Source organism: Somniosus microcephalus, unplaced genomic scaffold (assembly GCF_052327205.1).
Source record: "Somniosus microcephalus isolate GS21.2 unplaced genomic scaffold, FLI_Smic_1.0 unresolved_chr6, whole genome shotgun sequence".
In the NCBI taxonomy this organism is placed as follows: Eukaryota; Metazoa; Chordata; class Chondrichthyes; order Squaliformes; family Somniosidae; genus Somniosus; species Somniosus microcephalus.
This window is the reverse complement of record NW_028225184.1, coordinates 42448690-42475921: the sequence shown is the minus strand read 5'-3', so window position 1 is coordinate 42475921 and position 27232 is coordinate 42448690.

Here is a 27232-nt window from a genome sequence, read left to right as displayed (position 1 = left end):
GGAGGTACACTGTCAGGGTAACATAGAGGGAGCTCTATATTTTACCTGTCCTGGGAGTGCTCAATGCTGACACTGGGTATAAAGTGGGGATACACTGTCAGGCTAATTTAGAAGTAGCTCTGTATTTTACCTGCCCGTGGTGTGCTCGATGCTAACACTGGATATAAAGTGGGGATACACCGTCAGTGCAATGTTGGGGGAGCGCTGCATTATACCTGTCCTGAGTGTGTTCGATGCTAACATTGAGTATATAGTGCAGGAGATTTACTGTCAGGGCAATGTAGAGGCAGCTCTGTATTATACCTGCCCTGGGAGTGCTCAATACTAACACTGGGTATAACGTGGTGGTACACACTCAGGGTAATGCAGAGAGAGCTCAGTATTGTACCTGCTGTGGAAGTGACCGATTCTGACACTGGGTTTAAAGTGGCTTTACACTGTCAGTGTAATGCAATGGGAGTGCTGTATTGTACCTGCCCTGAGAGTTCTCGGTGATAACATGGTGTACAAAGTGGAGGTGGTTCACTGTCAGGGCAATGGAGAGGCAGCTCTGTATTGTGCCTACCCTGGGAGTGCTTAATGCTAACACTGGGTATAAAGTGGTGATACACCATCAGGGTAATATAGAGAGAGCTCGGACTTGCACCTGCTCCGCAAGTGATCGATTCTAACACTGGGTTTAAAGGGGCGGTACACTGTCAGTGTAATGTAGAGGGAGCTCTGTATTGTACCTGTCCTGGGAGTGCTCGATGCTGACACTGGGTATAAAGTGTCGGCACACTGTCAGGGTAAAGTAGACGGAGCAATTGATTGTAACTGGCCGGGGAGCACTCGATGCTGACACTGGGTATAAAGTGGAGGTACACTGTCAGGGTAACATAGAGGGAGCTCTATATTTTACCTGTCCTGGGAGTGCTCAATGCTGACACTGGGTATAAAGTGGGGATACACTGTCAGGCTAATTTAGAAGTACCTCTGTATTTTACCTGCCCGTGGTGTGCTCGATGCTAACACTGGATATAAAGTGGGGATACACCGTCAGTGCAATGTAGAGGGAGCGCTGTATTATACCTGTCCTGAGAGTGTTCGATGCCAACATTGAATATATAGTGGAGGAGATTCACTGTCAGGGTATTTGAGAGGGAGCTCTGTATTGTACCTGCCCTGGGAGTGCTCGATGCTGACAGTGGGTATAAAGTGGCGGTACACTCTCACGGTAATGCAGCGGGAGCTATGTATTGTACCTGGACTGTGAGTGCTCGATGCTGACACTGGGTATAAAGTGGTGGTACAGTGTCACAGTAATGCAGAGGGAGGTCAGTATTGTACCTGCCCTGGGAGTGCTCGATGCTGACACTGGGTAATAAGTAGGGGTACTCTGGCAGGGTAATGGTGAGGTGTGGCGGAACCACTGAGAGACTCAGGGCTATTAGTAATCATCCCTTTAACTACCGTGTAGTGCAGCTGTGGACTGCAACTTTAAACTGTATGTACTTTCTTGCATTTCCGCGTCATGACGTCATGACGCCGATCACTTGCCCACCAGTTGGCGCGGAGAACGTGATGACGTCATGACGTCAGCTTCCAGTACTTTGCAGCAGTCTTTGAGGTGCTGGCAGGCTGCACAGACCTGCGTAGATCATCTCCTGTAGTGTTATCAGTTAAGTCATTTGTTTAATATACTTTGGTATTTTGTTTCACTGCGTCGAACTTCATCATTCGGATAGGATATATTGGTGACCCCGAGCTCGTCGGACAACTTTCGTCGAGAAATTGATAATGAACACAAACGCCGTCGCCCTTAAATTGCCGCAGTTCTGGGCACAGCAACCAGCAGCATGGATTTTCCAGGCAGAAGCCCAGTTCGCACTCCGGGAGATTACAGTGGGTGCGACCCGTTATTATTACATGGTCTCCGCTCTCGACAGTACCATGGACTCGTGAGTCTTTAGCGTCCTTGGCAATCCACCAGCAGAGGGCAAGTATGAAGCTCTAAAAACTCGTTTGCTACAGGTGTTTGGTTTAAATAAGTCGGAGCGTGGACGCAGGCTTATTGCTATGCCCGGCCTTGGTGGACTCAAAACCATCGGAACTGATGAGCCAGATGCTCACGCATTTGGGGTCGGAGCCTCAATGTTTTTTGTTTCGAGAACTCTTCCTCTGCCAGCTACCTGAACAAATTCAGGCAGCCTTGGACATTTCTGCGATTACGGACTGTGCCGATCTCGCTGCAGAGGCATAAAAGATTTTAACGGTCACACAGCAGAGTTGTGCAGCTCGGAGGCACTTTTCTCCTAAGCGAGCGAAGCCCAGCCCACCTTCAGCAGGCTGGTGTATGTACCACGCCCGTTTTGGCGCCAAGGATCGACGCTGCCGTCCTCCATTCAGTTTCGCTGAAATAAAATCTCCAGCCGGCCCGCGAGCTGCGATGAGTAGGACATGGTCTGAAAATCACACTCAGTTCGCCATGGCAGTCGGTTCAGCGGGACAACTCCTCTACATTACGGATTCCATGACAGCGCGCCGATTCCTGTGTGACACTGGTTCGCAGTGCAGTATTTTGCCAATTTCAAAGCTGGATCTGCAATCCGGCAGTCACGGTCCTTCCCTCGAGGCAGCCAATGGTGCGGCCATTCGCACGTTCGGTAAACGGACAGTTATTTTTACTCCCGGAGGTCGGCGTTTTGTGTGGGCGTTTATAATCGCTAAAGTATCACAGGCCATCCTGGGGGCTGATTTTTTCTGTGCCAATGGCTTTCTGGTCGATGTTCAACATTGTCGACTCATTAATGCGTCCATTTTCCACACGGTGCCTTGCCACCGCAGCACCGTTGTCTCCTAGTCGGTCGCCTGTGCCGTTCCATCGCAGGAAGGGTTTATGCACCTACTCGGTGACTCACCAGGCCTACATTTTCGGCAGCAGTCACGAGGCACGGTGTGGCACATCACATCACCACGAAGATATCGCCTGTTTACGCTCCGGCACGAAGATTGGAGCCCGGAAATCTTGCAGCTGCAAAGGTGAAGTTTCAGACCATGGAGCGCCTTGGGATTGTCCGATGCTCCGATAGTCCTTGGTCCTCCCCACTACATATTGTACCTAAACCAGGTTGCGGATGGAGGCCTTGCGGGGATTACAGGCGCCTTAACAAAAACACTATGCCAGATAGGTATCCAATACCGCATATACAAGATTTTTTGGCCCATCTGGCTGGCAACTCAATATTTTCCACAGTAGATCTCGTCCGTGGACATCACCAAGTTCCTCTGCACACTCAAGACGTCCCCAAAACGGTAGTCATCACACTGTTTGGCTTTTCTGAGTTTCTCCAAATGCCGTTCGGATTGAAAAATGCGGCTCAAGCATTTCAGCGACTCATGGACTCTGTGTTACGGGACCTTCCCTTCATTTTCATTTAATTGGATGACATTCTCATCGCTAGTAAGGATACAAAGGAGCATTTGGCTCATTTGCGTGCACATTTGCCCGTCTCAGCCAACATGGCCTCATCATAAACCTAGCCAAATGCCAGTTTCAGTTAACCAGCATTGAATTTCTGGGGCATAGGATTTCCTCAGAAGGCGCTGTCCCACTGGCCACCAAGGTAGAGGCAGTTACAGCATTCCCGCGGCCTCACACACTCAAATCTCTTCAGGAGTTCCTGAGGATGGTAAATTTTTATCATTGTTTTGTCCCCAAGGCATCCCAGTTGATGCAGCCGCTGTACGAAGCACTTAAAGGGAAGTCAGGCAAAGATGCTATAATTTGGACACCACAGATGGACCAGGCATTCCTTGACACCAAGGCGGCGTTGGCAGATGCAACTATGCTTGCACACCCACTCCCGGGTGCGACCATCGCCCTTACTACCGATGCCTCCGATTACACCATTGGGGTGGTTAAAGAACAATGTGTCAATGGGACTTGGCAGCTGTTGGCTTTTTTAGCCGCCAACTGCGCAAGAACGAGTGAAAATATAGCAATTTTGACAGGGAGTTGCTGGCCCTGTTATTGGCCATCCAGAATTTCCGTTTTCTCCTAGAAGGGCGCCCGTTGACTGCATTCGTGAACCATAAGCCGCTCACTTTCGCAATGGCCAAAACGGCGGATCCCTGGTCAGCTCGGCAACAGCGCCACCTAACATTTATATCCGGATTCACGACGGATTTACGAGATGTGTCCGGCAAAGATAATCTCGTGGCTGCTTGCCTTTCACGTGCCCCAGTCCAGGCAGTTCACCTGGGAATTGATTTCGTCGGTTGGCGGAAGAACAACTGGCAGCTCCCGAAGTTCAGGCATATCGGACTACGCCTTCCAGTTTGCAGGTAGCCGATGTTATGTTCCAATCAGCAGGAACCACGCTCTTGTGTGACACATCCATGGGAGTGCCCCGGCCCATTGTGCCAGTCGAATGGTGTAAGAAGGTTTTTCAGGCTATACACGGCTTATCACACCCGGGGATGCGAGCTTCACAACGGCTCATGTCCCGCAAATTTGTTTGGAAGGGAATGCATTCGAACTTTCGGGACTGGAAAAACAATTGCGTGGACTGACATAAATCAAAGGTCCATCGTCATGATAAGGCTCCATTGGCCATCTTCGCGGTGCAGAACGGCGATTCGATCACATACATGTGGACTTAGTGGGTCCCCTCCCCGCTTTGCGAGGTTTTATGCTTCTCCTGACAATAGTGGACCACACTACCAGGTGGCCAGAGCCGATACCCTTCGTTGCTACCACTGCAGTGGACGTATCCAGGGCGTTTATTTCATCGTGGGTGGCCCTGTTTGGGGTGCCTTCAGGCGTCTCCACTGACCGAGGTCCACAATTCACGTCAGAGTTGTGGAATGCAGTTGCACAGGGCTTGGGTACCAAGCTGCACCGTACCACCGCTTACCATCTGCAAGCGAATGGTCTATGCGAGAGGTTTCATCGGTCTCTCAAGGCGTCCCTCCGTGCCAGCTTGCACGGTCCCAACTGGGTGGACAGACTACCCTGGGTGATGCTCGGCCTCTGTACAGCCCCCAAGGATGACCTCCAAGCTTCATCGGCTGAGTTAGTCTATGGTGAAGCACTTCGAGTACCAGGGGATTTCCTCCCTCCACATACAGAACCATGGTCGACTGCTCAGCAGCTCCTTCAGCATCACGAGATGGCAAAGAATTTCCTGCCTATTCCAACCTCGCATCACAGCCTACAGAGGCCTTATGTTCCGGCAGAACTTATGAGTTCCGCTGACGTTTTTATTCGGCAGCACACTCATAGAGATACACTCAGACCACCTTATGCTGGACCGTTTCATGTCATCTCATCGGGAGAAACATTTTTCACGATCAAAGCGGCAGGCAAGTCCGAAACCATCTCTATCGACCGACTTAAACCAGCCCATCTAGATCGGAGTGAACCAGTTGTCGCCGCCCAGCCACCTCGAACTGGACGACCAGCGTTGACTGCCAGACCAGTTATGCAACAGCCCACCAATGAACTGCCTGATTCTGCCTCATCCTGTCCCACACATTCTGATACTGTTACCTCCACCCCGGATGCGCTGCTTCAGACACAGCCAAGCACCGGCTTGTCTCCCAACGTTCCACTGCGTGAAGTCCGTAGTTGTTCGGGCAGGATCATCAGACCTCCTTCTCATCTGACACTGTCTGTTAAAGAGAATTCTGGAGGGGGCGCCTGTGGCGGAGCCACTAAGAGACTCAGGGCAATTAGTAATTGTCCCTTTAACTACTGTGTAGTGCAACTGTGGACTACTCCTTTAAATTGTTTGTAGTCTCTTGCACTTCTGCGTGATGACGTCATGACGCCGAATACGTGACCACCAGTTGGCGCGGAGAACGTGATGACGTCATGACGACAGCTTCCAGATCTTTGCAGCATTATCTGAAGAGCTGGCAGGCTGCACAGACCTGTGTACATCCTCTCCTGTATTGTTATCAATTAAGTCGTTTGTTTAATAAACTTTGTTATTTTGTTTCACTGTGACGAACTTCATTATTCGGATAGGAACCTCCGTTCCTATAGAGGGAGCACTGTGGGGTACCTGCCTTGGTAACGCACGCTGCTCACACTGCAACAACAACAACCTTTACTTAAATTGTGCTTTCAACGTAATAAAATGTTGAAATGCGCTTAAAAAGATTGATATAGAACAAAACTTGATGGCGAGCCACTTAAGGAGTAGGTACATATGGGTCGATAATCAAAAGCTTGGATAAAGAGGTGGGTTATAAAGAGCGTCTTAACAGAGGAAAGAGAGGTGGAGAGGTTCAGGAAGGGGATTTCAGAGTTTAGGGCCTTGGCCGCTGAAGGCACTGCAATCAATGGTGGAGCAATTAAAATCGGGGCTGCCCAAGCGGTCAGAATTAGAGTAGCGCAGATATTTCTGAGGGATGTGGGGCTTGGGGAGATTGCACAGATAAGGAATATCGAGGCCAATAGAATGATTTGAAATCACTGCAACAATACGCACAAGCGCAAATTCACATAGACAGAATCTTTAGTAATTGCGATTTAGAGGGAGGCAGTTTCATTTTTTGTAGAAATTTCTGTAATTTTTTGTGCGCTCCAAAACGAAGAGTGATTGCCTCACAATTTGATTTCTTACCAGTTTCTCACAAGCAAAAATCTAAACCCTCTGTTGCAGACGATGCCACGACAGTGACGAGGATTCCCCTTTAGATCAGACTGGAGCTGTCGAAAAGAAGATGCTCAACAGAATGAATTAAGCTGGGAAAGTACAGGAGAAAGTGGAGACTTGCGATTCACTGGTAAATGTTTGAAGTTTACCTTCAATGCGTGCTCAGCCCCAGAAAGAATATCAAGCTTTAGAGCAGCAGCAGGTAAGGGCTCCGTGAAGAGCAAGTGCTTGGTGTATGGGGAGGTGCCAAAAATAATCATGGGAAGCATTGTTCCCAGGTCATTTTGCACAAGTTGCGGTATCTGGTTCATTGTGTCAATAACGGAGATCACCAGGAGATAAAACCCCGAATAGATAGAAATAATGACCACCACTGATCTTTGTTCATTCATCCAGAAAGAGCTAACAATACCTCCCCCAAGCCACAGCATCTACATTTCTCCAATAATTTTGGGCTGTTTGCCTCCACGACCCTACTCATTCCACTCCATTCCATTCCATTACATTGAATTGATTAACTTCATGTAAAGTTCCTACAGATATTGATCCTAAATTGACTTTCCATAGTTTCAATCTATTCTCCTGAAGAGTTAGGTGATTCATTTTGGTAGGATGAACGTAGAAATGCAATATAAACTATGCAGTACAATATTAAAGTTGGTGCCGGAAAAGAGAACAAACACCCCCATGTTGAGAAGACTTTAAAAAAGGCATATGAAATCTTTGGCTTTTTTAAATCGAGGCATAGAGTACAAAAGCAAGGAAGATTTGCTGAACTTCTATAAAACACTGGTTAGGTCACGAATGGAGTATTGTGGGCAATTCTGGGCACCACATTTCAGGAAGGATGTCCAGGCCTTGGAGTTGATGCAGAGGAGATTCACCGGATGACACCAGGGATGCAAGATATCAGCTCAGTGGAGAAGCTGGGGTTGTTCACCTAAGAGCAGAGAAGTTTAAGAGGAGATTTGATTGAGGTGTTTAAAATCATGAAACGCTTTGATACAGTAAATAAAGAGAAACTTTTTCCATTGCAGAAGGGTCGGTAACAACAAAACACAGATTTTAGGTGATTGGCAAAAGAACCAGAGGGGAAATTAGGAGATTTGTTTTACGCAGGAAGGATGGAAGGTGGAAATTTGATACAGAGGGGGAAGGAGGAAGTCAGTAATTTGAACAAAGGAGTAACAATAAATTGGAAAATTATCAGAGTATTTAGTTAGATTTAAGAGACTAACTTAAAATTTTATAAATAGAGGATACTAAAATTAACAGGGCTCTGAATTGCATTAAATACAAATCTGGTATACATAAATGATTAAGCAATATGTAGGAATAAGGGGATACTGAAAGAAAAAAATACATATTTATATACCATAAGCTGATCGCCTTTGAGTTAAAAAGATGGGAAAGCTGAGACCCGTTGCCTGCAATTCCTGTGTCATGTGGTAACTCCAGGACGCATCAATCCAGGCTAACCACGTTTGCAGGAAGTGCCTCCAACTGCTCGAACTGGAGCTCAGGGTTTCTGAGTTTGAGCAGCGGTCGGAGTCACTGCAGGGCATGCGGGAGGCTGAGAATTTCCTGGAACACACGTTCTAAGAGCTAGGCACCCCGCAGCTACAGAGAGTACAGGAGGACAGTAAGTGTGTGGCGATCTGTCAGGGCAAGAAGAGGCAGGCAGTGCAGGAATCCTCCAGGAGTCTGCCACTCTCAAACCGGTTTCCTGAGCTGAATACAAGTGAGCATGACAACACCTCGGGGACTGCAGACCAGAGCACATCCACAACACAGTAGGTCAAAATAATGCACGGTGGGCACAGCAAAGTGAAAAAATTCAGTGGTCATCGGAGATTCGATAGACATGGGAACAGACAAGTGTTGCAGCAGCCGCTGACGTGAGTCCCACATGGTGTGTTGCCTCAATGCTGCCAGGTTGAAGGACGTCACTGAACAGCTGCAGATCATTTTGAGTGGGGAAGGCTACATCCATTATTCATGTTCCATGTTGCAACCAATGAAGTATGTAGGAAAATGGTTGAGCTCTTTCAGGAGCTGAGGAAGATGTTAAGTAGCAGGAACTTAAAGGTACTAATCTCTGGCTTACTCCGAGTACCTTGTGCTAGTCAATGATGTCTGAGAGCGGCTGCAGAACATTTTGGAAGGGGAGGGTGAAAAGCCAGTTGTCGTGGTGCATATAAGTACCAACGATATAGGTGAAAAACGGGATGAGGTCCTAAAAGCTGAATATAGGGAGTTACGAGGTAAATTAAAAAATAGGACCTCAAAGGTAGTGATCTCAGGATTGCTACCAGTACCACGTGCTAGTCAGAGTAGAAATAGAAGGATATTTCAGCTGAATACGTGGCTAGAGGAAAGGTGCGAGGGGGAGGGATTCAAATTCCTGGGACATTGTAACCGGTTCTGGGGGTGGTGGGGCCTGCTCAAAAAGGAATATTTGCACCAGGACAGGGCTGGGACCGGTTTCCTCGGGGGAGTGTTTGCTGGTGCTCTGGGGGAGGGGTTAATCCAAAATGGCAGGGGGTTGGGAACCTGAGCTGGGGAAAGAGGAAAGGTAAACAGGGATAAAAACAAAAGATAGGAAGGAGGAAAACAAAAGTGGCAGTCAGAGAAATCAACGGTTTAAATCTTACATGGCCACAGTGAATAATAATTCTAGTAGGTTTAAGAGCGTTAAAAAACAAGCCTGAAGGCTGTGGCCTAGAAATTCAGTTGTGTTTGCGCCCACTTATTGGCTATAAAGTGGATTGCGCCTGAAGTTTTTTATCGCCCGAAATTCAGATGGACCCTAACATTGGCATTAGCCGGTAGCGCCGCGCCGGTACCGATGATGTCATCAGTGTGCGCAGTGCCCCGGTTGCAATGCTATTCCGGCCCGATGGCCAAATTCAGTTGCGGCCGCCCCGCCCGTGGCAGCCGCAAACAGCGTTTGTGAAACGGGGTCTTGCAGCTCCGAAAGGCCGGCGCATAAAAGTGGAGCGGCGGCCGGCCGCTTTCCCGGCGGCCGCCTGCCCGCACCTCCCTCCCCGAACTCCTGCACCACCCCCCCGCGGCATTGATGTCTGAGTCCTGCGAGCCCGGCACTTCTCCGTGGTGCCGGGCTCATTTGCCGGGGGAATCCACCGGCGATCTGATGGCTGCAGGCAGCTCCTCCTTAAGAGAAGGAGGAGGCCTGCAGTGCCCCAGCCTGCCACACCGCATCGGGTGCCGCAGCGGGAGCTGGACGACTGAAAGTGACATTCGTCACCCCTAGCGAGGCGGCCAAACCCTGCAATAGCGCCCGCCGCCGTCTTGGCCCATCGCAACTGAATTTTAGGCGGGCGTTACGGGAATCCTGGCAAGCGCAAAATTTCGGGCGCAAAATACCTGGCGGGGCCATACCGAATTTCTAGGCCTTTGTGTCTTAATACGAGGAGCATTTGTAATAAGGTGGAAGAATTAGCTGTGCAAAAAGAGGTAAACAAATAGATTTGATTGGGATTACGGAAACATGGCTCTAGGGTGGCCAATGCTGGGAACTCAAAATCCAGTGGTATTCAATATTCAGGAAAGATAGGCAAAAAGGAAAGGGAGTTGGGTATCATTGCTGGTTAAAGAAGGGATTAACACAATTGTAAGGAAGGATATTAGCTCTGATGATGTGAAATCTGTATGGGTAGAACTGAGAAACACCATGGGGCAGAAAACGTTAGTGGGAGTGGTATATAGTCCTCCAAACAGTAATGCGGAGGTGGGGGATGGCATTAAAAGGGAAATTAGAGAAGCGTGAAATAAGGGCACAGCAGTCATCATGGGTGACTTTAATCTACATATAGATTGGGCTAACCAAATTAGTAACAATACTGTGGAGGAGGAATTTCTTGAGTGTTTAAAGGAAGTTTTCCTGGACCAATATGTCGAGGAACAAACCAGCGATCAGGCCATCTTAGACTGGGTATTATGTAACGAGAAGGGATTAATTAGCAATCTTGTTGTACGAGGCCCCTTTGGTCGGAGCGATCATAATATGATCGAATTCTTCATAAGATGGAGAATGAAATAGTTGACTCAGAGACTAGGGTCCTGAATTTCAATAAAGGAAACTACGATGGTCTGAGGCACGAGTTGGGTAAGATTGATTGGGCAATGTCACTCAAAGGGTTGAGGGTGGATATGCATTGACAAACTTTCAAGGACCGCATGGATGAACTATGTTATTTGTTCATCCCATTTTGGTTTTAAAATAAATCTAAAAATGTGACTGAACCATGGCTAACAAGGGATGTGATGCCTTCCTTTAGGAATTTATGTTAGTTGTCAAGTTAATTCAGGGGTTTAATTAATTTGGGTCGACTCCCATTGTGTGCCACCACCAATGGATATTTGGTACCTAGCAAGTGCAGTAAAGCGCAATAAAGTGCAGTATAGTAAAGTAAAATTGCTGTATGTCACAAGACCTGCAGCTGGACATATGGTGTTGCAGTTATGTTCTTGTTACGCTTTGGCATTGGACACTATTTGTCTGTAAGTACTTGAGAATGTTATAGATGATTAGTGTACACTATATTTTGCAGAAAATGCTTAGTTTGTAACCTTTCTCTGTAAGCAAACCTACACAGCTAGCCGTGAATTGCTCGATCTCTGTATCTAGCTGGTTAACTTGTAGCTGTATTTTGATGCACTATGTACAGGACTAATTCAAAGTGAATGTAAAAGAATGCCTTTCAGTTTGCTAAATATATATTCACAGTAAGCTGTGTTTTCACGTGTTTTGGTAAGTTACATGCCAAGTGTACTGGGTTGCTCACGCTTACCTAAGTGTGTGTATGCATATCAGTTATGTGCTTATGTACTAATGTATGCTTCCACTTCTGTATTGTATTTCAGTTTCACTATAAGAATCTTTCAGTAATGATTACAAGAAAAGTCAAGCTTTGTGATTTTTATGGGAAGATATCAAGTTGTTAGCTACCTGTGTTCTGCCCTTGCAGCGCGTTCCTATGCAGAGCGAGACATGCAGCTAACAACTTGATATCTCCCCATCAAAATCACCAAGCTTGACATTTCTTGTAAACTTTACTGAAACTGAAATACAGTACAGAAGTGGAAGCATACATTAGTAGACAAGCACACAACTGATATGCATACACAAACTTAAGTAAGCGTGAGAAACACAGTACATTTGGCATGTAACTTAACAAAACACGTGAAAACACAGCTTACTGTGAATATACATTTAGCAAACGGAAAGGCATTCTCTTACATTCACTTTAAATTAGCCCTGTACATAGTGCATCAAAATACAGCTACAAGTTAACTAGCTAGATGCAGAGAGCGAGCAATTCACGGCTAGCTGTGTAAGTTTGCTTACAGAGAAAGGTTACAATCTGAACATTTTCTGCAAAATATAGTGTACACTAATCATCTATAACATTCTCAAGTACTTACAGACAAATAGTGTCCAAGGCCGAAGTGTAACAAGAAAATAACTTCCAAGACCATATGTCAAGCTGCAGGTCTTGTGATGTACAGCAATTTACTTTACAGCACATACTTTACTGCACTTTACTGCGCTTTACTGCAGTTGCTAGGTACCAAATATCCACTAGGTGGCGGCACACAATGGGAATCGACCCAAATTAATTACACCCCTGAAATAACTTGAAAACTAACATAAATTCATAAAGGAAGGCAGCACACTCCCTGCTTGGTACAATTCCATTGTACCACTACAGATACAAAATAAAACCTAAAGAAAACGTCCTTTGGCTGCAAACATACTCAGAGTCCGTTCTCTAGGTTTCTTCAGAAAGGAGGAGTACGATCTCTGAGACCAACCTCAGAAACACTTTGACAGACCCCTCCTTGTCAATCTTCACCTCCACCTTGCGGAACCTCTTGTCACTGCTCGGCAGTGTTTTGACAACCAGTCCCACTGGCCATTCATTTCTGAGTGCTTGGCTCTCTTTTAGCAAGCAACATCTCCCACTTTGACTTTTGGCTTGTCTTCTGTCCATTTTGAACGGCTCTGTAGGCTGGACAAATACTCTCCTCTCCATCTCTTCCAAAAAGTGTCTGCAAGACACTGGACTTGCTTCCACTGCTTCCTGTGCAGCTCAGCCATGTCGAAGTTTCCAGAGGGGGTTGAAATAGCACTCATCTTTTGAGACAGGAGCTACGCTGGTGTGAGGACTGCAGGCATGTTTGGGTCGGTGGACACTGGCACCAGTGATCTTGCATTCATGATCGCCATGACTTCAGCCATGAGAGTGCTCAACACGTCGTGTGTGAGACGAGTGGCTCCCGTCCAAAGCAGCATAGCATCCAGAATACGCCTGGCAACACCGATGAGCCTCTCCGATGAACCACCAATGTGGGATGAATGCGGGCGTAAAACACCCACGTGCATCCTTTTTTTTGGAGGTAGCTTCTTACCGCTGCATCGTCCGTGTGGATGTTCAACTCTTTAGAGTCACCCACGAAGTTAGTCCCTCTGTCGGAGCGGAGAGTTTGACTGGACCACGGATTGAGAAAAACCTCGTCAGGGCATTGATGGTTAGGAAAGCTTTGTCATCCATGGATAGTGCTGGCTTGTCATCATCCTTGGACCTTTCAAACACTGATCATCCTACGCTGTCTGTGCTCACAGTGAGGCCTGCCTCTTCCTCGCAGGCACAGGAGGTTGAGCTATGATGCTGCGTCATGCCATCGTAGTCTTCCTTTATCTGGAATCTTTATTGGCATGGGCTGAGACAGGATGTGCGACCGTTGTGCAACGTGTTTGCTTTATAGACGTTGACTTCCGCTGGTTTGTGGACAGTTCCCAGGCAAACTCCTCCCACGAGGACCCATCCAAGGTCAAGCCGCTGTGCATAAGGAGCATTGTGGGTCCCATTGAATTGCTCACGCACCTTGTGCACCCTTACGATGTCTCTTCCCAAGAGCAGGAGGATTGGAGCGTCCGGGTCCACAGCTGGAATCTTGTTGGCAACTGACTGTAGGTGGGGCTGATGGCATGCGACCTCTGGGGAGGGAATTTCCGTCCTATCATCTGGCATCATGTCACACTCAATTAAGGTGGGGAGGGGATGATGTAGTTTCCCATCCATGGACTCGATCATGAAGTTGCCAACTCTCCTACCCGTAGTCTCTGTTGTCCCTGAACAGGTTTTTAGCATGTACAGAGCTGCGCTGGCCTTGACTTCAAAGAGATTGTAGAATTCTGTCTTCGCTAGAGACTTGTTACTTTGCTCATCAAGCACTGCATACATCTGGATTGCCTTCTCCTTTCTCCCTGCAGGATACGCTTTAACCAAGCAGATTTTGGAGCATGAGCGTGGGCTGCTTGCATTTCCACAAACCTCTGTACACTTGGAGGTGACTGAAGAAGATGTGCTTTCGCTTTGCTCCCCGCTATCCACTTTGTCAACCGCAGCACTCTCGGAGGTTGAAGGAGGAGGACCTGGATGCAGGGCTGTGATTTGTTTCTCACTGTTGCACTCGAAGCACTTGATTGTCGCCTTGCAGTCTTTTGCCATGTGCATAGTCGACCCACAACACCTGAAGCAGATGCTATTCTCTTTCAGATATGATTTGCGCTCATCAATAGGCTTGCCTCTAAATCTTCGGCACTTTTTGAGTGGGTGGGGATTCCTGTGTATTGGACACATGACGATCTGGGTCAACCACTTTATTCCCAGCTGAACTGGATTGGTTGAATGAGGGTTCGGCTGGAACATCTGTTTTGTGCACACTCACAGAGGCTTTATTGCTGTACTTTGTGGGTTTCTCTGTTCTCGAAGGAGCGTAACTGCTGGAAGTGGAGAAAGTGAAACTTGGATCATTCCTCACCTTTGCCTGTTGTTGTACGAACCTGGAGAAGAGAGAGAAGGGGGGATATGCCACTCCATAGTCTACCTTGTACTTGGATCCCTTAGCTATCCATTTCTCTTGAAGGTTGTAGTGGAGCTTTTCCACTATTGGGTTTACCCCAGGAGCTTTATCCAAGAACGAGAGGCCTGTCCGGTAAACTTCTCCCTTAGCACACTCCAGTTTCATAGTTTCATAGAGTTTCATAGAGATAGGAACAGGAGTAGGCCATTCGGCCCTTCGAGCCTGCTCCGCCATTCAATGAGATCATGGCTGATCTTCGTCTGAGGAGAATGTCACCCAGTTCTCGAAGCTCGACATTATCTTTGTTGGTTAGCTTCAGAATGTCTTCAATCTTCTTAAGCAGTGCGTGTTCAATGACTTCTGGTGTCCCATAACAGTCTTCGAGACATTGCCAAACCAGGTTGAGGCCTGCTGTGTGATTGCGGATGTGCACTGTGCAAATTCTCCTCGCCAGTTCTGACGACACAGCTCCGAGCCACTTTTTCATCAAATCTAGTTCTTCTCTGGCTGACAGATTCAAGTCCTTGGTGGTACTCAGGAAGGACGCTTTCCATGACCAATAATTTTCAGGACGGTCATCAAATTCTAGAAGACATGAACTTAACAATTCTCGGCGGGTGAGCTCCCTAGCGAGGTGTTGTGCACCTTGTGGCTCGGTAAGGAATGCTTGGCTGGATTGGCCGAGTGCTGTGGAGGCCTCTGCAGGTAAGTATTACTTGTTTCTTCTCTTTTAAGCTCAGTTTCTCCGAAAACAGGCTGTTTATTGTAGTGTCCGATGATCAATAATACTCAGACAGCAGGAGAACAATAAAACAGATATTTAGTGAACAGAGAGTAATTGAAGACTGAATTACAGAAGCCTGCTATGGCTTTACATACAGGGGTGGTCACTGCAGGTACAGCAGTATAGAATCTGTTCTTCTCTTAAAGGCACATACACAACAATTCCTCCCCTTTTAGATAAACAGTACAATTTTCTCTGTACTATATACATCAACTGAAATAATAATTTATAAGTTCAGTCTGTGAGGAGGCTTCCTGACCCTGACTGGATAGCGCCTTTCTCGAGTATCCTGTTCTTGCAGCGGAGTTGATTCTGTCTCATTGTCATTGGTTGGTTCGTCAGCTTCCAATACCACTGCCTCCAAGGTAGACGCAATCTGTACTTCGGGTTGATTACCAGGTGCACCTGCTCGTGGTATGTGTTTGGCTTGTTCCTGTGAATCTAGAATCAGGTCAGCATGGCGTATCAAGATGCTCTCTCCAACGTCCACTGTGTACATTAGTGGTCCCTGCTGTGTGCATATCGTTCCTGGCTGCCATTTTTCTGTTCAGTAGTCGCGGGCCAAGACTGGTTGCCCTATCTTGAAGCTCCTGGTTGGTTTCTCATTTATGTGCTGGAATTGCTTATCCTCAACATCTCATCTTCTGTTTGGTTTGAGCAAATCCAGGCGACATCTTAGCCTTAGGTTGAAGAACATTATGGCTGGAGCTTGGTTGGTGACTGCATGTGTCGCATTCCGGTAAGCAAACAAGAAATTATCCACCTTGTGTTGTAGTGGTATGTCGATATTTTGCATTGCCTTTATGGCCTTTTTAAAGGTCTGAACAAACCTCTCAGCCAATCCATTTGTGGCTGGATGATATGGGGCAGATGTGTAATGCTTCACCCCATTATTCCTCAGAAACCTCCAGAAATCCTCTGACACAAACTGTGGCCCATTGTCGGAGCAAATCTGTTCTGGCAAGCCATTCGTGGCGAAGATGGTCCGTAGGACTGCAATAGTTTTCTCTGTGGTGGTAGAGGACATTTTGATGACCTCTGGCCATTTCGAATGGGCGTCCACAGCGATTAGGAACATTGAGTCCATAAGTGGACCAGCAAAATCAATGTGTACCCGTTGCCATGGAGATGAGGGCCACTCCCACGGATGTAGCAGGGCCTGTGGTGGAGCGTTTTGGACCTTCTGGAATCCTGTGCATCTCTTGGTCATATCCTCGATTACTTTATCGATTCCCGGCCACCACACAAACGCCCTGGCTAGGCTCTTCTTTTTTACCCCTCCCAGATGACCTCATGAAGCTCATTGGGCACTTTATCTCTCAACTTGGGTGATTAAAATGGCGCCTCCCGTGCTTTTCTTTCTTCCCCAATGGAATAAAATGGCGCCTCCCGCGCTTTTCCTTCTTTCCCTTGCTGCCACGCTGCTCCTCGCGTTCTACATGGTAATGGCGGCGACCCGCGGCTTTGGGGCATCTCACTTTTCCTTCCCCGTGTTCTATCCTCTCCACGCTGCCCTGTTCTTGAGCACCGACCGTGCCCTGTGAGCTCCACACTCTCTCTCTCTCTTCCTCCCGACGACGCTGCACGGCCCCTTTGCAGAGCTGCTCGACCGAGCCCGAGGCCGCCGCAGTCCGGAAGGGTCAGCGCACTACCTGCTACCAGCACGACTTACTGGAATACCTCGACTCTGGAGCCAGGCCCAGCTCTCCACAGCCTCCCTGCAACTATCCGTTGGAACCCTGGCCGGTTGCCTGCGGTCGACGCCCGCCGTTCTGACTTCCACCTCCAAGAAGCTTCTCTTCAGGGAAAAGATCCCCGTGAGGTGATGCAGTACTGCAGGTGAGTTCAAACCTGCCTGTCGCCAGTGTAGTGTCCGAGAATCAATAATACTCAGACTGCAGGAGAACAATAATACAGATATTTACTGAATAGAGAGTAATTCAAGACTGAAATACAGAAGCCTGCTATGGCTTTATATAAAGGGATAGTTACTGCCGGTACTGCAGTATAGAATCAGTTCTTCTCTTAAAGGCACATACACAACATTTGTTACTGTGGTGAGTAGCTGGTTCTGCGTCGAGATGCCTGGATGATTCCTTGAAGAACAATTTGGAGTGTTGTTGGACATACTCAATTGTACCTTGCACTGGAGTGATGGGCTGTTCTGGAACATATGGTTCATGGCTTTGCTCCCCGCCTTCGCTCTCCTCACCTTCTTCATAAGCTGCAGCTTCAGCTTCAGCGGCAGAGGCAGCTCTCTGGCTTTGGAGAATGTGGAGACTGGCGTCGGGGTCAGCTCTCTGCTTCATCACACTAGCGTCGAGATCAGCTCTCTGCTTCATCACACTAACTTGTTTTTCATTGAAGGACAATTGAGCCTGGGCAGCTTTTGCCTTGGCATGTGCTTTGGCTGCTGCAGAAGCTGTCGATGATGACGGTCTGCTGGACCGCCGAGATGATCTAGAGGATGCTTTAGCGGACTGTGGCTTGGCATCATTTGCTCGAAGAGGCTCATGCTTCTCGGTTGGCTGATCGGCGTCCTCTATGTTTTATTGTCTTCCTGAGTGTAGACTCCTGGTAGCTGGGTGGTATCTTCTTGTGCTTGAGCCCGCTGTGCTGTTGTCTATTCACTGTTCTGCCCTTGCAGCGCGTTTCTATGCAGAGCTAGACTGGTAGCTAACAACTTGATATCTTCCCTTAAAAATCACAAGTCTTGACTTTTCTTGTAAACTTTACTGAAAGATTCTTATTCTGAAACTGAAATGCATTACAAAAGTGGAAGCATACATTAGTACACAAGCACATAACTGATATGCATACACAAACTTAGGTAAGCGTGAGCAACACGGTACATTTGGCATGTAACTTACCAAAACACGTGAAAACACAGCTTACTGTGAATATCCATTTAGCAAACTGAAAGGCATTCTCTTACATTCTCTTTAAATTAGCCCTGTAAATAGTGCATCAAGATACAGCTACAAGTTAACCAGCTAGATGCAGAGAGCGAGCAATTCACGGCCAGCTGTGTAAGTTTGCTTACAGAGTAAGGTTACAATCTAAACATTTTCTGCAAAATATAGTGTACACTAATCATCTATAACATTCTCAAGTGCTTACAGACAAATAGTGTCCAAGGCGGAAGCGTAACAAGAAAATAACTTCCAAGACCATGTGTCGAGCTGCAGGTCTTGTGATGTACGGCAATTTACTTTACAGCACTTAATTTACAGCACTTTACTAGCTTTACTGCACTTGCTAGTTACCAAATATGCACTAGGTGGCGACACACAATGGGAATCGACCCAAATTAATTAAACCCCTGAATTAACTTGAAAACGAACATAAGTTCCTAAAGGAAGGCAGCACAACCTGTCTAGCTCTGCATAAGAACGCGCTGCAAGGGCAGAATAGTGAAAAGACAACAGCACAGCGGGCTCAAGCGCAAGAGGATACCATTCAGCTACCATGAGTCTACGCTCAGGAAGACAATATACCATAGAGGACGTCGACCAGCCAACCAAGAAGCATGAGCCTCTTCGAGCAAATGATGCCAAGTCACAGTCCCCTAAAGCATCCTCTAGATCATCTCGGTGGTCCAGTGGACCGTCTTCTTCGACAGCTTCTGCAGCCGCCAAAGCACATGTCAAGGCAAAAGCTGCCCAGGCTCAATTGCCCTTCACTGAAAAAGATGCTAATGTGATGAAGCAGAGAGCTGACCTCGATGCCAGTCTCCACATTCTCCAAAGCCAGCGAGCTGCTGCTGCCGCTGAAGCTGAAGCTGCAGCTTATGAAGAAGGTGAGGAGAACAAAGGCGGGGAGCACAGCCATGAATCTTATGTTCTAGAACAGCCCCACAATCCAGTGCAACGTACAAGTGAGTATGTCCAACAACACTCCAAATTGTTCTTCAAGGAAGCATCATCGAAACACAAGCCAGCAGACACACACAAATCATCCAGGTATCTCGACGCAGAACCAACTACTCACCACAGTAACAAACAGCCTGTTTTCGGAGAAACTGAGCTTAAAAGAGAAGAAACAAGTAAGACTTCCTGCAGAGACCTCCACAGCACTCGGCCAATCCAGCCAAGCAATCCTTACCTTAGCCACAAGGTGAACAAGACCTCGCTAGTTACCTCATCCGCCGAGAATTGTTAAGTTCAGGCCTTCTAGAATTTGATGACCGTCCTGAAAATTATTGGTCATTGAAAGCGTCGATCCTGAGTACCACCAAGGACTTGAATCTGTCAGCCAGGGGAGAACTAGATTTGATGAAAAAGTGGCTCGGAGCTGTGTCGTCAGAACAGGCGAAGAGAATTCGCTCAGTGCACGTCCGCAATCCCACAACAGGCCTCATCATGGTTTGGCAACATCTCGAAGACTGTTATGGGACACCAGAAGTCATTGAACACGCACTGCTTAAGAAGATTGAGGAGATTCCGAAGCTAACCAACAAAGATAATGTCGAGCTTTGTGAACTGGGTGACATTCGCCTCGAACTGGAGTGTGCTAATGGAGAAGGTTACCTGACAGGCCTCTCGTATTTGGATACAGCTCGTGGCATAAGACGAAGAGTGGAAAAGCTCCCCTACAACCTTCAAGATAAATGGCTAGCTAAGGGATCCAAGTAAAAGGAGGACTACGGAGTGGCACTTCCTCCCTTCTCTCTCTTCTCCAGTTTCGTCCAAAAACAGGCAAATGTGAGGAATGATCCAAGTTTAACTTTCTCCACTTCCAGCTGTCACGCCCGTTCGAGAACAGAGAAACCCACAAAGTACAGCAACAAAGCCTCTGTGAGCGTGCACAAAACAAATGTTCCAGCCGAACCCTCAGTCAACCAAACCAGTTCTGCTGGGAATAAAGTGGTTGACCCAGATTGTCAGTGTCCAATACACAAGAAGCCTCACCCACTCAAAAAGTGTTGAAGATTTAGAGGCAAGACTACTGATGAGCGCAAATCATACCTGAAAGAGAATCGCATCTGCTTCAGGTGTTGTGGGTCGGCTCTGCACATGGCAAAAGACTGCAAGGCGACAATCAAGTGCTTCGAGTGCAAAAGTGAAAAACACATCGCAGCTCTGCATCCAGGCCCTCCTCCTTCGACCACCGAGAGTGCTGGGGTTGACAAAGAGGATAGCGGGGAGCAAAGCAAAAGGGCACCTTCTTCAGTCACCTCTTAGTGTACAGAGGTTTGTGGAAATGCAAGCAGCCCACGCTCATGCTACAAAATCTGCCTGGTTAAAGCATATCCTGCAGGGAGAAAGGAGAGGGCGGCCAAGATGTATGCAGTGCTTGATGAGCAAAGTAACAAGTCTCTAGTGAAGACAGAATTCTTCAATCTCTTTGAAGTCAAGGTCAGCGCAGCTCCGTACATGCTAAAATACCTGTTCAGGGACAACAGAGACTACGGGTAGGAGAGTTGGCAACTTCATTATCGAGTCCATGGATGGGAAACTACAGCTTCCCCTCCCCACCTTAATTGAGTGTGACATGATGCCAGATGAGAGGATGGAAATTTCCTCCCCAGACGTCGCACATCATCAGCCCCACCTACAGCCAGTTGCCAACAAGATTCCAGCTGTGGACCCGGACGCTCCAATCCTCCTGCTATTGGGAAAAGACGTCTTAAGTGTGCACAACGTGCGTGAGCAAATCAACGGGCCCCACAATGCTCCTTATGTGCAGCGGCTTGACCTGGAATGGGTCCTCGTGGGTGGATTTTGCCTGGGAACATTTCACAAACCAGCGGATGTCAACGTGTATAAAGGAAACGTGTTGCACAACGGTCGCACATCCTTTCTCAGCCCATGCCCAAACAGGATCCAGGTAAAGGAAGACTATGATGGCATGACGCAGCATCATAGGTCCATCCTCTGCCTGTGAGGAAGAGGCAGTCCTCACTGTAAGCATAGACAGCCTAGGATGATCAGTGTTTGAAAATCCAAGGATGATGACAAGCCAACACTATCCATGGATGACAAAGCTTTACCAACCATCATGGATGAGGAGGTTTACCAGGACGATGGACACAGCTGGGTGGCACCCTTACCATTTCGATCTCCTAGACGCCGTCTTCCGAGCAACAGGGAACATGCTATGAAGCGCCTCTGCTCACTCAGGAGAACACTGGAGAAAAGGCTAGAAATGAAGGGCCATTACATAGAGTTCCTGCAGAAGATGCTGGACCACGACCAAGCCAAGCCTGCTCCACCTCTGGAGGAAGGTAAAGAACACTGGTACCTGCCAACATTCGGTGTGTATCTCCCACAAAAGCCGGACCAGTTACGAGTCGTCTTCGATTCAAGTGCTGAATGTGAAGGAGTGTCTCTGAACGATGTACTCCTCAGCGACCCAGACATGAACAACACCTTGTTGGGAGTTCTTCTGCGGTTCAGGAAAGAACCTGTAGCCCTGACAGCAGATGTGCAGCAAATGTTTATTGCTTTGTCGTCCAAGAAGACCACAGGGACTATCTACCCTACCTCTGGCATGAGGACAATGACATCAACAAGAATGTGGTGGAGTACAGGATGAAGGTCCACGTATTTGGAAACAGCACTTCACCTGCTTAGGCCATCTACTGCATGAGTCGAGCCGCTCAGAAATGTGAGCAAGAATATGGCTCCAATGGGAAGCATTTTGTTGAGAGACAGTTCTATGTTGACGATGGTCTCACGTCGGTTACCACACCTGAAGAAGCAATAGATCTCCTGACAAGAACCAGAGCGATGTTGGCAGAGTCCAACCTGAGACTACACAAGGTAGCATCGAACAGTGGACAGGTGATGGAAGCCTTCCCTGCAGAGGACCGCGCTAAGGATCTGAAGGATTTGTACATTGGAGTAGATACTCTCCCCCTTCAGCGGAGCCTGGGGCTCTCCTGGAAACTGGAAACAGACAGCTTCACATTCCTGGTGTCCCGTGAAGAAAGGCCATTCACACGGAGAGGTGTCCTGTCCACAGTCAACAGTTTGTACGACACTTTGGCGTTCGTAGCTCCCATAACAATGCAAGGAAAAGCATTAGTACAGGAATTCTCAACTGATCAGAGTGAGTTGGATGCTCCACTCCTCCCAGAAAAAGATGCAAAATGGAACCTATGGAAGGAGTCCTTGAAGGCTCTCGAAGACCTGCACATAGAGAGGTGCTACATTCGCGTCTCGTTGTCATCAACACAGAGAAGGGAGCTGTGCACCTTCTCAGGCGCTTCCACAGTAGCAATAGGAGCCGTGGCCTACTTGATAGCAGCTGACACCGACGGGAAATACCATGTGGGATTCGTTATGGGGAAGTCCAAGTTGGCCCCTCGGCCCGCCCACACCATTCCACGTCTCGAGCTTTGTGCAGCTGTGTTGGCTGTTCAGCTGTACGAATTGATCAGAGACGAGATTGACATCGATGTGGGCGGTGTCAAGTTCTGCTCGGACAGCAAGATTGTACTTGGTTACATCCGCAACTCCACAAGAAGGTTCTATGTGTATGTTTCCAACCGGGTGACTCATATCAGACGATTCACTCACCCTGACCAGTGGTGCTACGTCCCCACGGATCTGAACTCTGCAGACCATGCTACCAGCAGCATACCTACAGCAAAGCAGTTGGTTCTCGGGCCCTTCTTTCCTGTCTCATGTCAACACAGAGGGGAATCCTGAGTCCAATCTCTTCACCCTTGTGGAGCCTGAAGCTGATACTGAGATTCGGCCTGAAGTTACGACCCTGGTCACCAAAGCCTCAGAATCTCAGTTGGGCTCACAACGCTTCGAGCGATTCTCAAGCTGGAGAATACTCTGTCGAATCACAGCCAGACTCATTCCTGTTGCAGCATCCTTCAAGGGGAATTCGGGCAACGTAGAATGCAAAGGATGGAAATGTTCTAAAGAAGTATCCAGCACAAGTGAGCTTTCACAAGCCAAAGGTGTGAACATTCGCTCTGTCCAGCATGATGTCTTCAAGGATGAATCAAATGTCTTGAAGAGGGACAGACATTCCCCAAGCAAAGTCCACTTAAAAAGCTCAACCCAGTTACAGATGAAGATGGTTTGCTTCGGGTCGGATGTCGCATATCATCCGCAGACTTGTCAAGAGAAGAAAAGCACCCTTTGATCATCCCACGCACCCATCATATTGCCAAACTACTCTTGAGATACTATCATGAGCAAGTGGCTCACCAAGACGGCACATAAAAGAAGGAGCTATCCGAGCAGCCGGATACTTTATAATCGGGAGCAAGCGTCTGGTTTCTTCTGTTATCCACAAGTGTGTTACTTGCCACAAGCTACGAGGGAGGTTAGAGGACCAAATGATGGCAGACTTGCCCGCCGAAAGACTCACTCCAGAGCCTCCATTCACCAGCGTAGGCCTTGACGTCTTTGGGCCATGGACCATCATGACGTGTCACACAAGAAGAGGTAGCGCAGGCAGCAAGCGCTGGGCGGTGCTCTTTACATGCATGTCTACCAGAGCTGTGCACATTGAGCTGATTGAATCCATGTCAACAGACAGCTTTATCAATGCCCTGAGGAGGTTTTTCTCAATCCGTGGTCCAGCCAAAATTCTCCGCTCCGACAGAGGTACTAACTTCATGGGTGCCTGTAAGGAGTTGGACATCCACACGGACGATGCAGCGGTAAGAAGCTACCTCCAAAAGAAAGGATGCACGTGGGTGCTTAACCCCCCGCATTCATCCCACATGGGTGATTCATGGGAGAGGCTCATCGGTGTTGCCAGGCGTATTCTGGACGCTATGTTGCTTCAGACGGGACCCACTCGTCTCACACACGACGTCTTGAGCACTCTCATGGCTGAAGTCATGGCGATCATGAATGCAAGACCCCTGGTGCCGGTGTCCACCGACCCAGACATGCCTGCAGTCCTCACCTCAGCGATGCTCCTGACTCAAAAGTTGAGTGCTATTTCAGCCCCCTCTGGAATCTTCGACATGGCTGAGCTGCACGGGCAGCAGTGGAAGCAAGTCCAGTGTCTTGCAGACATTTTTGTAAGAGATGGAGAGGAGAGTATTTGTCCACCCTACAGAGCCGTAGGAAATGGACAGAAGACAAGCCAAATGTCAAAGTGGGAGATGTTGTCTTGCTGAAAGACAGCTAAGCAAACATAAATGAATGGCCAGTGGAACTGGTTGTCAAAACTCTGCCGAGCAGGGGCAAGATGGTCCGCAAGGTGGAAGTGAAGATTGTCAAGGAGTGGGTTGTCAAAGTGTTTCTGAGGCCAGTCTCAGAGATGAAAGTCCTCCTTTCTGAAGAAACCTAGAGAAAGTATTCTGAGTATGTTTGCAGCCAAAGGACGTTTTCTTTCTGTTTTATTTTGTATCTGTAGTGGTACAATGGAATTATACCAAGCGGGGAGTGTGCTGCCTTCCTTTATGAATTTATGTTATTTTTAAAGTTAATTCAGTGCTTTAATTAATTTGGGTCGATTCCCATTGTGTGCCGCCAACTAGTGGATATTTTGTACCTAGCAAGTGCAGTAAAGCGCAGTAAAGTGCGGTAAAGTAAAGTGCTGTAAAGTAAATTGCTGTAGATCACAAGACATGCAGCTGGACACATGGTGTTGCAAGTTATTTTCCTCTTACATTTCGGCCTTGGACACTATTTGTCTATAAGTACTTGAGAATGTTATAGATGATTAGTGTAGTCTATATTTTGCAGGAAATGTTTAGTTTTGTAACCTTTCTCTGGAAGCAAACCTACACAGCTAGCCGTGAATTGCGCGCTCTCTGTATCTAGCTTGTTAGCTTGTAGCTGTATTTTGATGCACTATGTACAGGGCTAATTTAAAGTGATTGTAAGAGTATGCCTTTCAGTCTGTTAAAGGTATATTCAGAGTAAGCTGTGTTTTCATGTGTTTTGGTGAGTTACATGCCAAATGTACTGTGTTGCTCATGCTTACCCATGTTTGTGTATGCATATCAGTTATGTGCTTGTGTCCTAATGTATGCTTCCACTTCTGTATTGTATTTCAGTTTCGCAATAAGAATCTTCCAGTAAAGTATACAAGAAAAGTCAAGCCTTGTGATTTTTATGGGAATATATCAAGTTGTTAGCTACCTGTCTATCTCTGCATAGGAACGTGCTGCAAGGGCAGTAAAGTAACTGACCCACTGAACACAACTTGAACGAACACACAAAAACTGATCGAATGACCACAACTTGACCAAACACACAGAAATAAACCCACTCACCACAACCTCAGCGAACACACAGAAACTGATGTACTGACCACAATCTGACCGAACACACAGAAACTGAACCACTGACCACAACATGTCCTAACACACAGAAACAGACCCACTGACCACAACCTGACCGAACACACAGAAACTGACCTACTGACCAGAATCTGACCAAACAATCAGAAACTGTCCCACTGACACAAACTGATCGAACACACAGAAACTGACACACTGACCACAAAATGACCGAACACACAGAAACTGAGACATTGACCACAACTTGAACAAACTCACAGAAACTGACCCACTGACCACAACCTCTCCGAACAAACAGAAACTGACCCACTGAAAACATTCTGTCCGAACAAATGGAAAATGACCCACTGACCACAACCTGACTGAGCACACAGTAACTGATCCACTGACCACAACCTGACCAAACACACAGAAACTGACCCACAGAACACAACCTGACCGAACACACAGAAACTCACCCACTGACCACTACCTGAGCGCAGCACAGAAACTGTCCCACTGACCGCAATCTGATGGAACACACAGAAACTGACCCACTTACCACAATCCGACGGAACACACAGAAACTGACCCACTGACCACAATCTGACCGAACTCACAGAAACTGATCCAATGACCACAACCTGTCCGAACACGCAGAAACTGAACCAATGACCACAACCTGGACCGAAAACATATAAACTGACCCACTGACCACAACCTGACCGAAAACACAGAAACTGATCCACTGACCACAACCTGATTGAACACACAGAAACTAAACTACTGACCATAACCTTATTGAACACACAGAAACTGACCCACTGACCACAACCCGACCGAGCACACAGAAGCTGACACATTGGTGACAAAGTGAATCTACACACAGGAACTGAGCCAGTGACCACAACCTGACTGAACACACAGAAACTGACCCACTGACCACAACCTGATCGAACACACAGAATCTGGCCCACTGACCACAACCTGATGGAACACACAGGAACTGACCCACTGACCACAACCTGTCCAAACAAACAGAAACTGTCCCACTGACCCGAACCAGACCGAGCACACTGTAACTGGTCCACTGACCACAAGCTGACCGAACACACAGAAACTGACCCACTGACCACAACCTGACAGAACTCACAGAAACTGACACACTGGCCACAAATTGACTGAGCACACAGAAGCTGATCCATTGACCAAAAGCTGACCGAACACACAAAAACTGACCCACTGACCACAACCTGACAGAACTCACAGAAACTGTCCCACTGGCCACAAATTGACTGAAAACACAGAAACTGATCCATTGACCACAAGCTGACCGATCACACAGGAACTGACACACTGACCACAACCTGACCAATCACACAGAAACTGAACCAGTATCCACAACCTCTCCGAACACACAGAAACTGACCCACTGACCACAAGCTAACCGAAAAAACAGAAAACGACCCACTGAACACAACCAGACAGAGCGCACGGTAGCTGACCAATGAACACAACCTGAAAGAACACACTGAAACTAAACCACTGAACACAACCTGACAGATCACAAAGAAATTAACACGCTGACCACAACCTGACCGAATAATCAGAAACTGACCCACTGAACACAACTTGACCAAACACACAGAAACTGACCAACTGACCACAACCTGACTGAACATGCAGAAACTGACCCGCAGA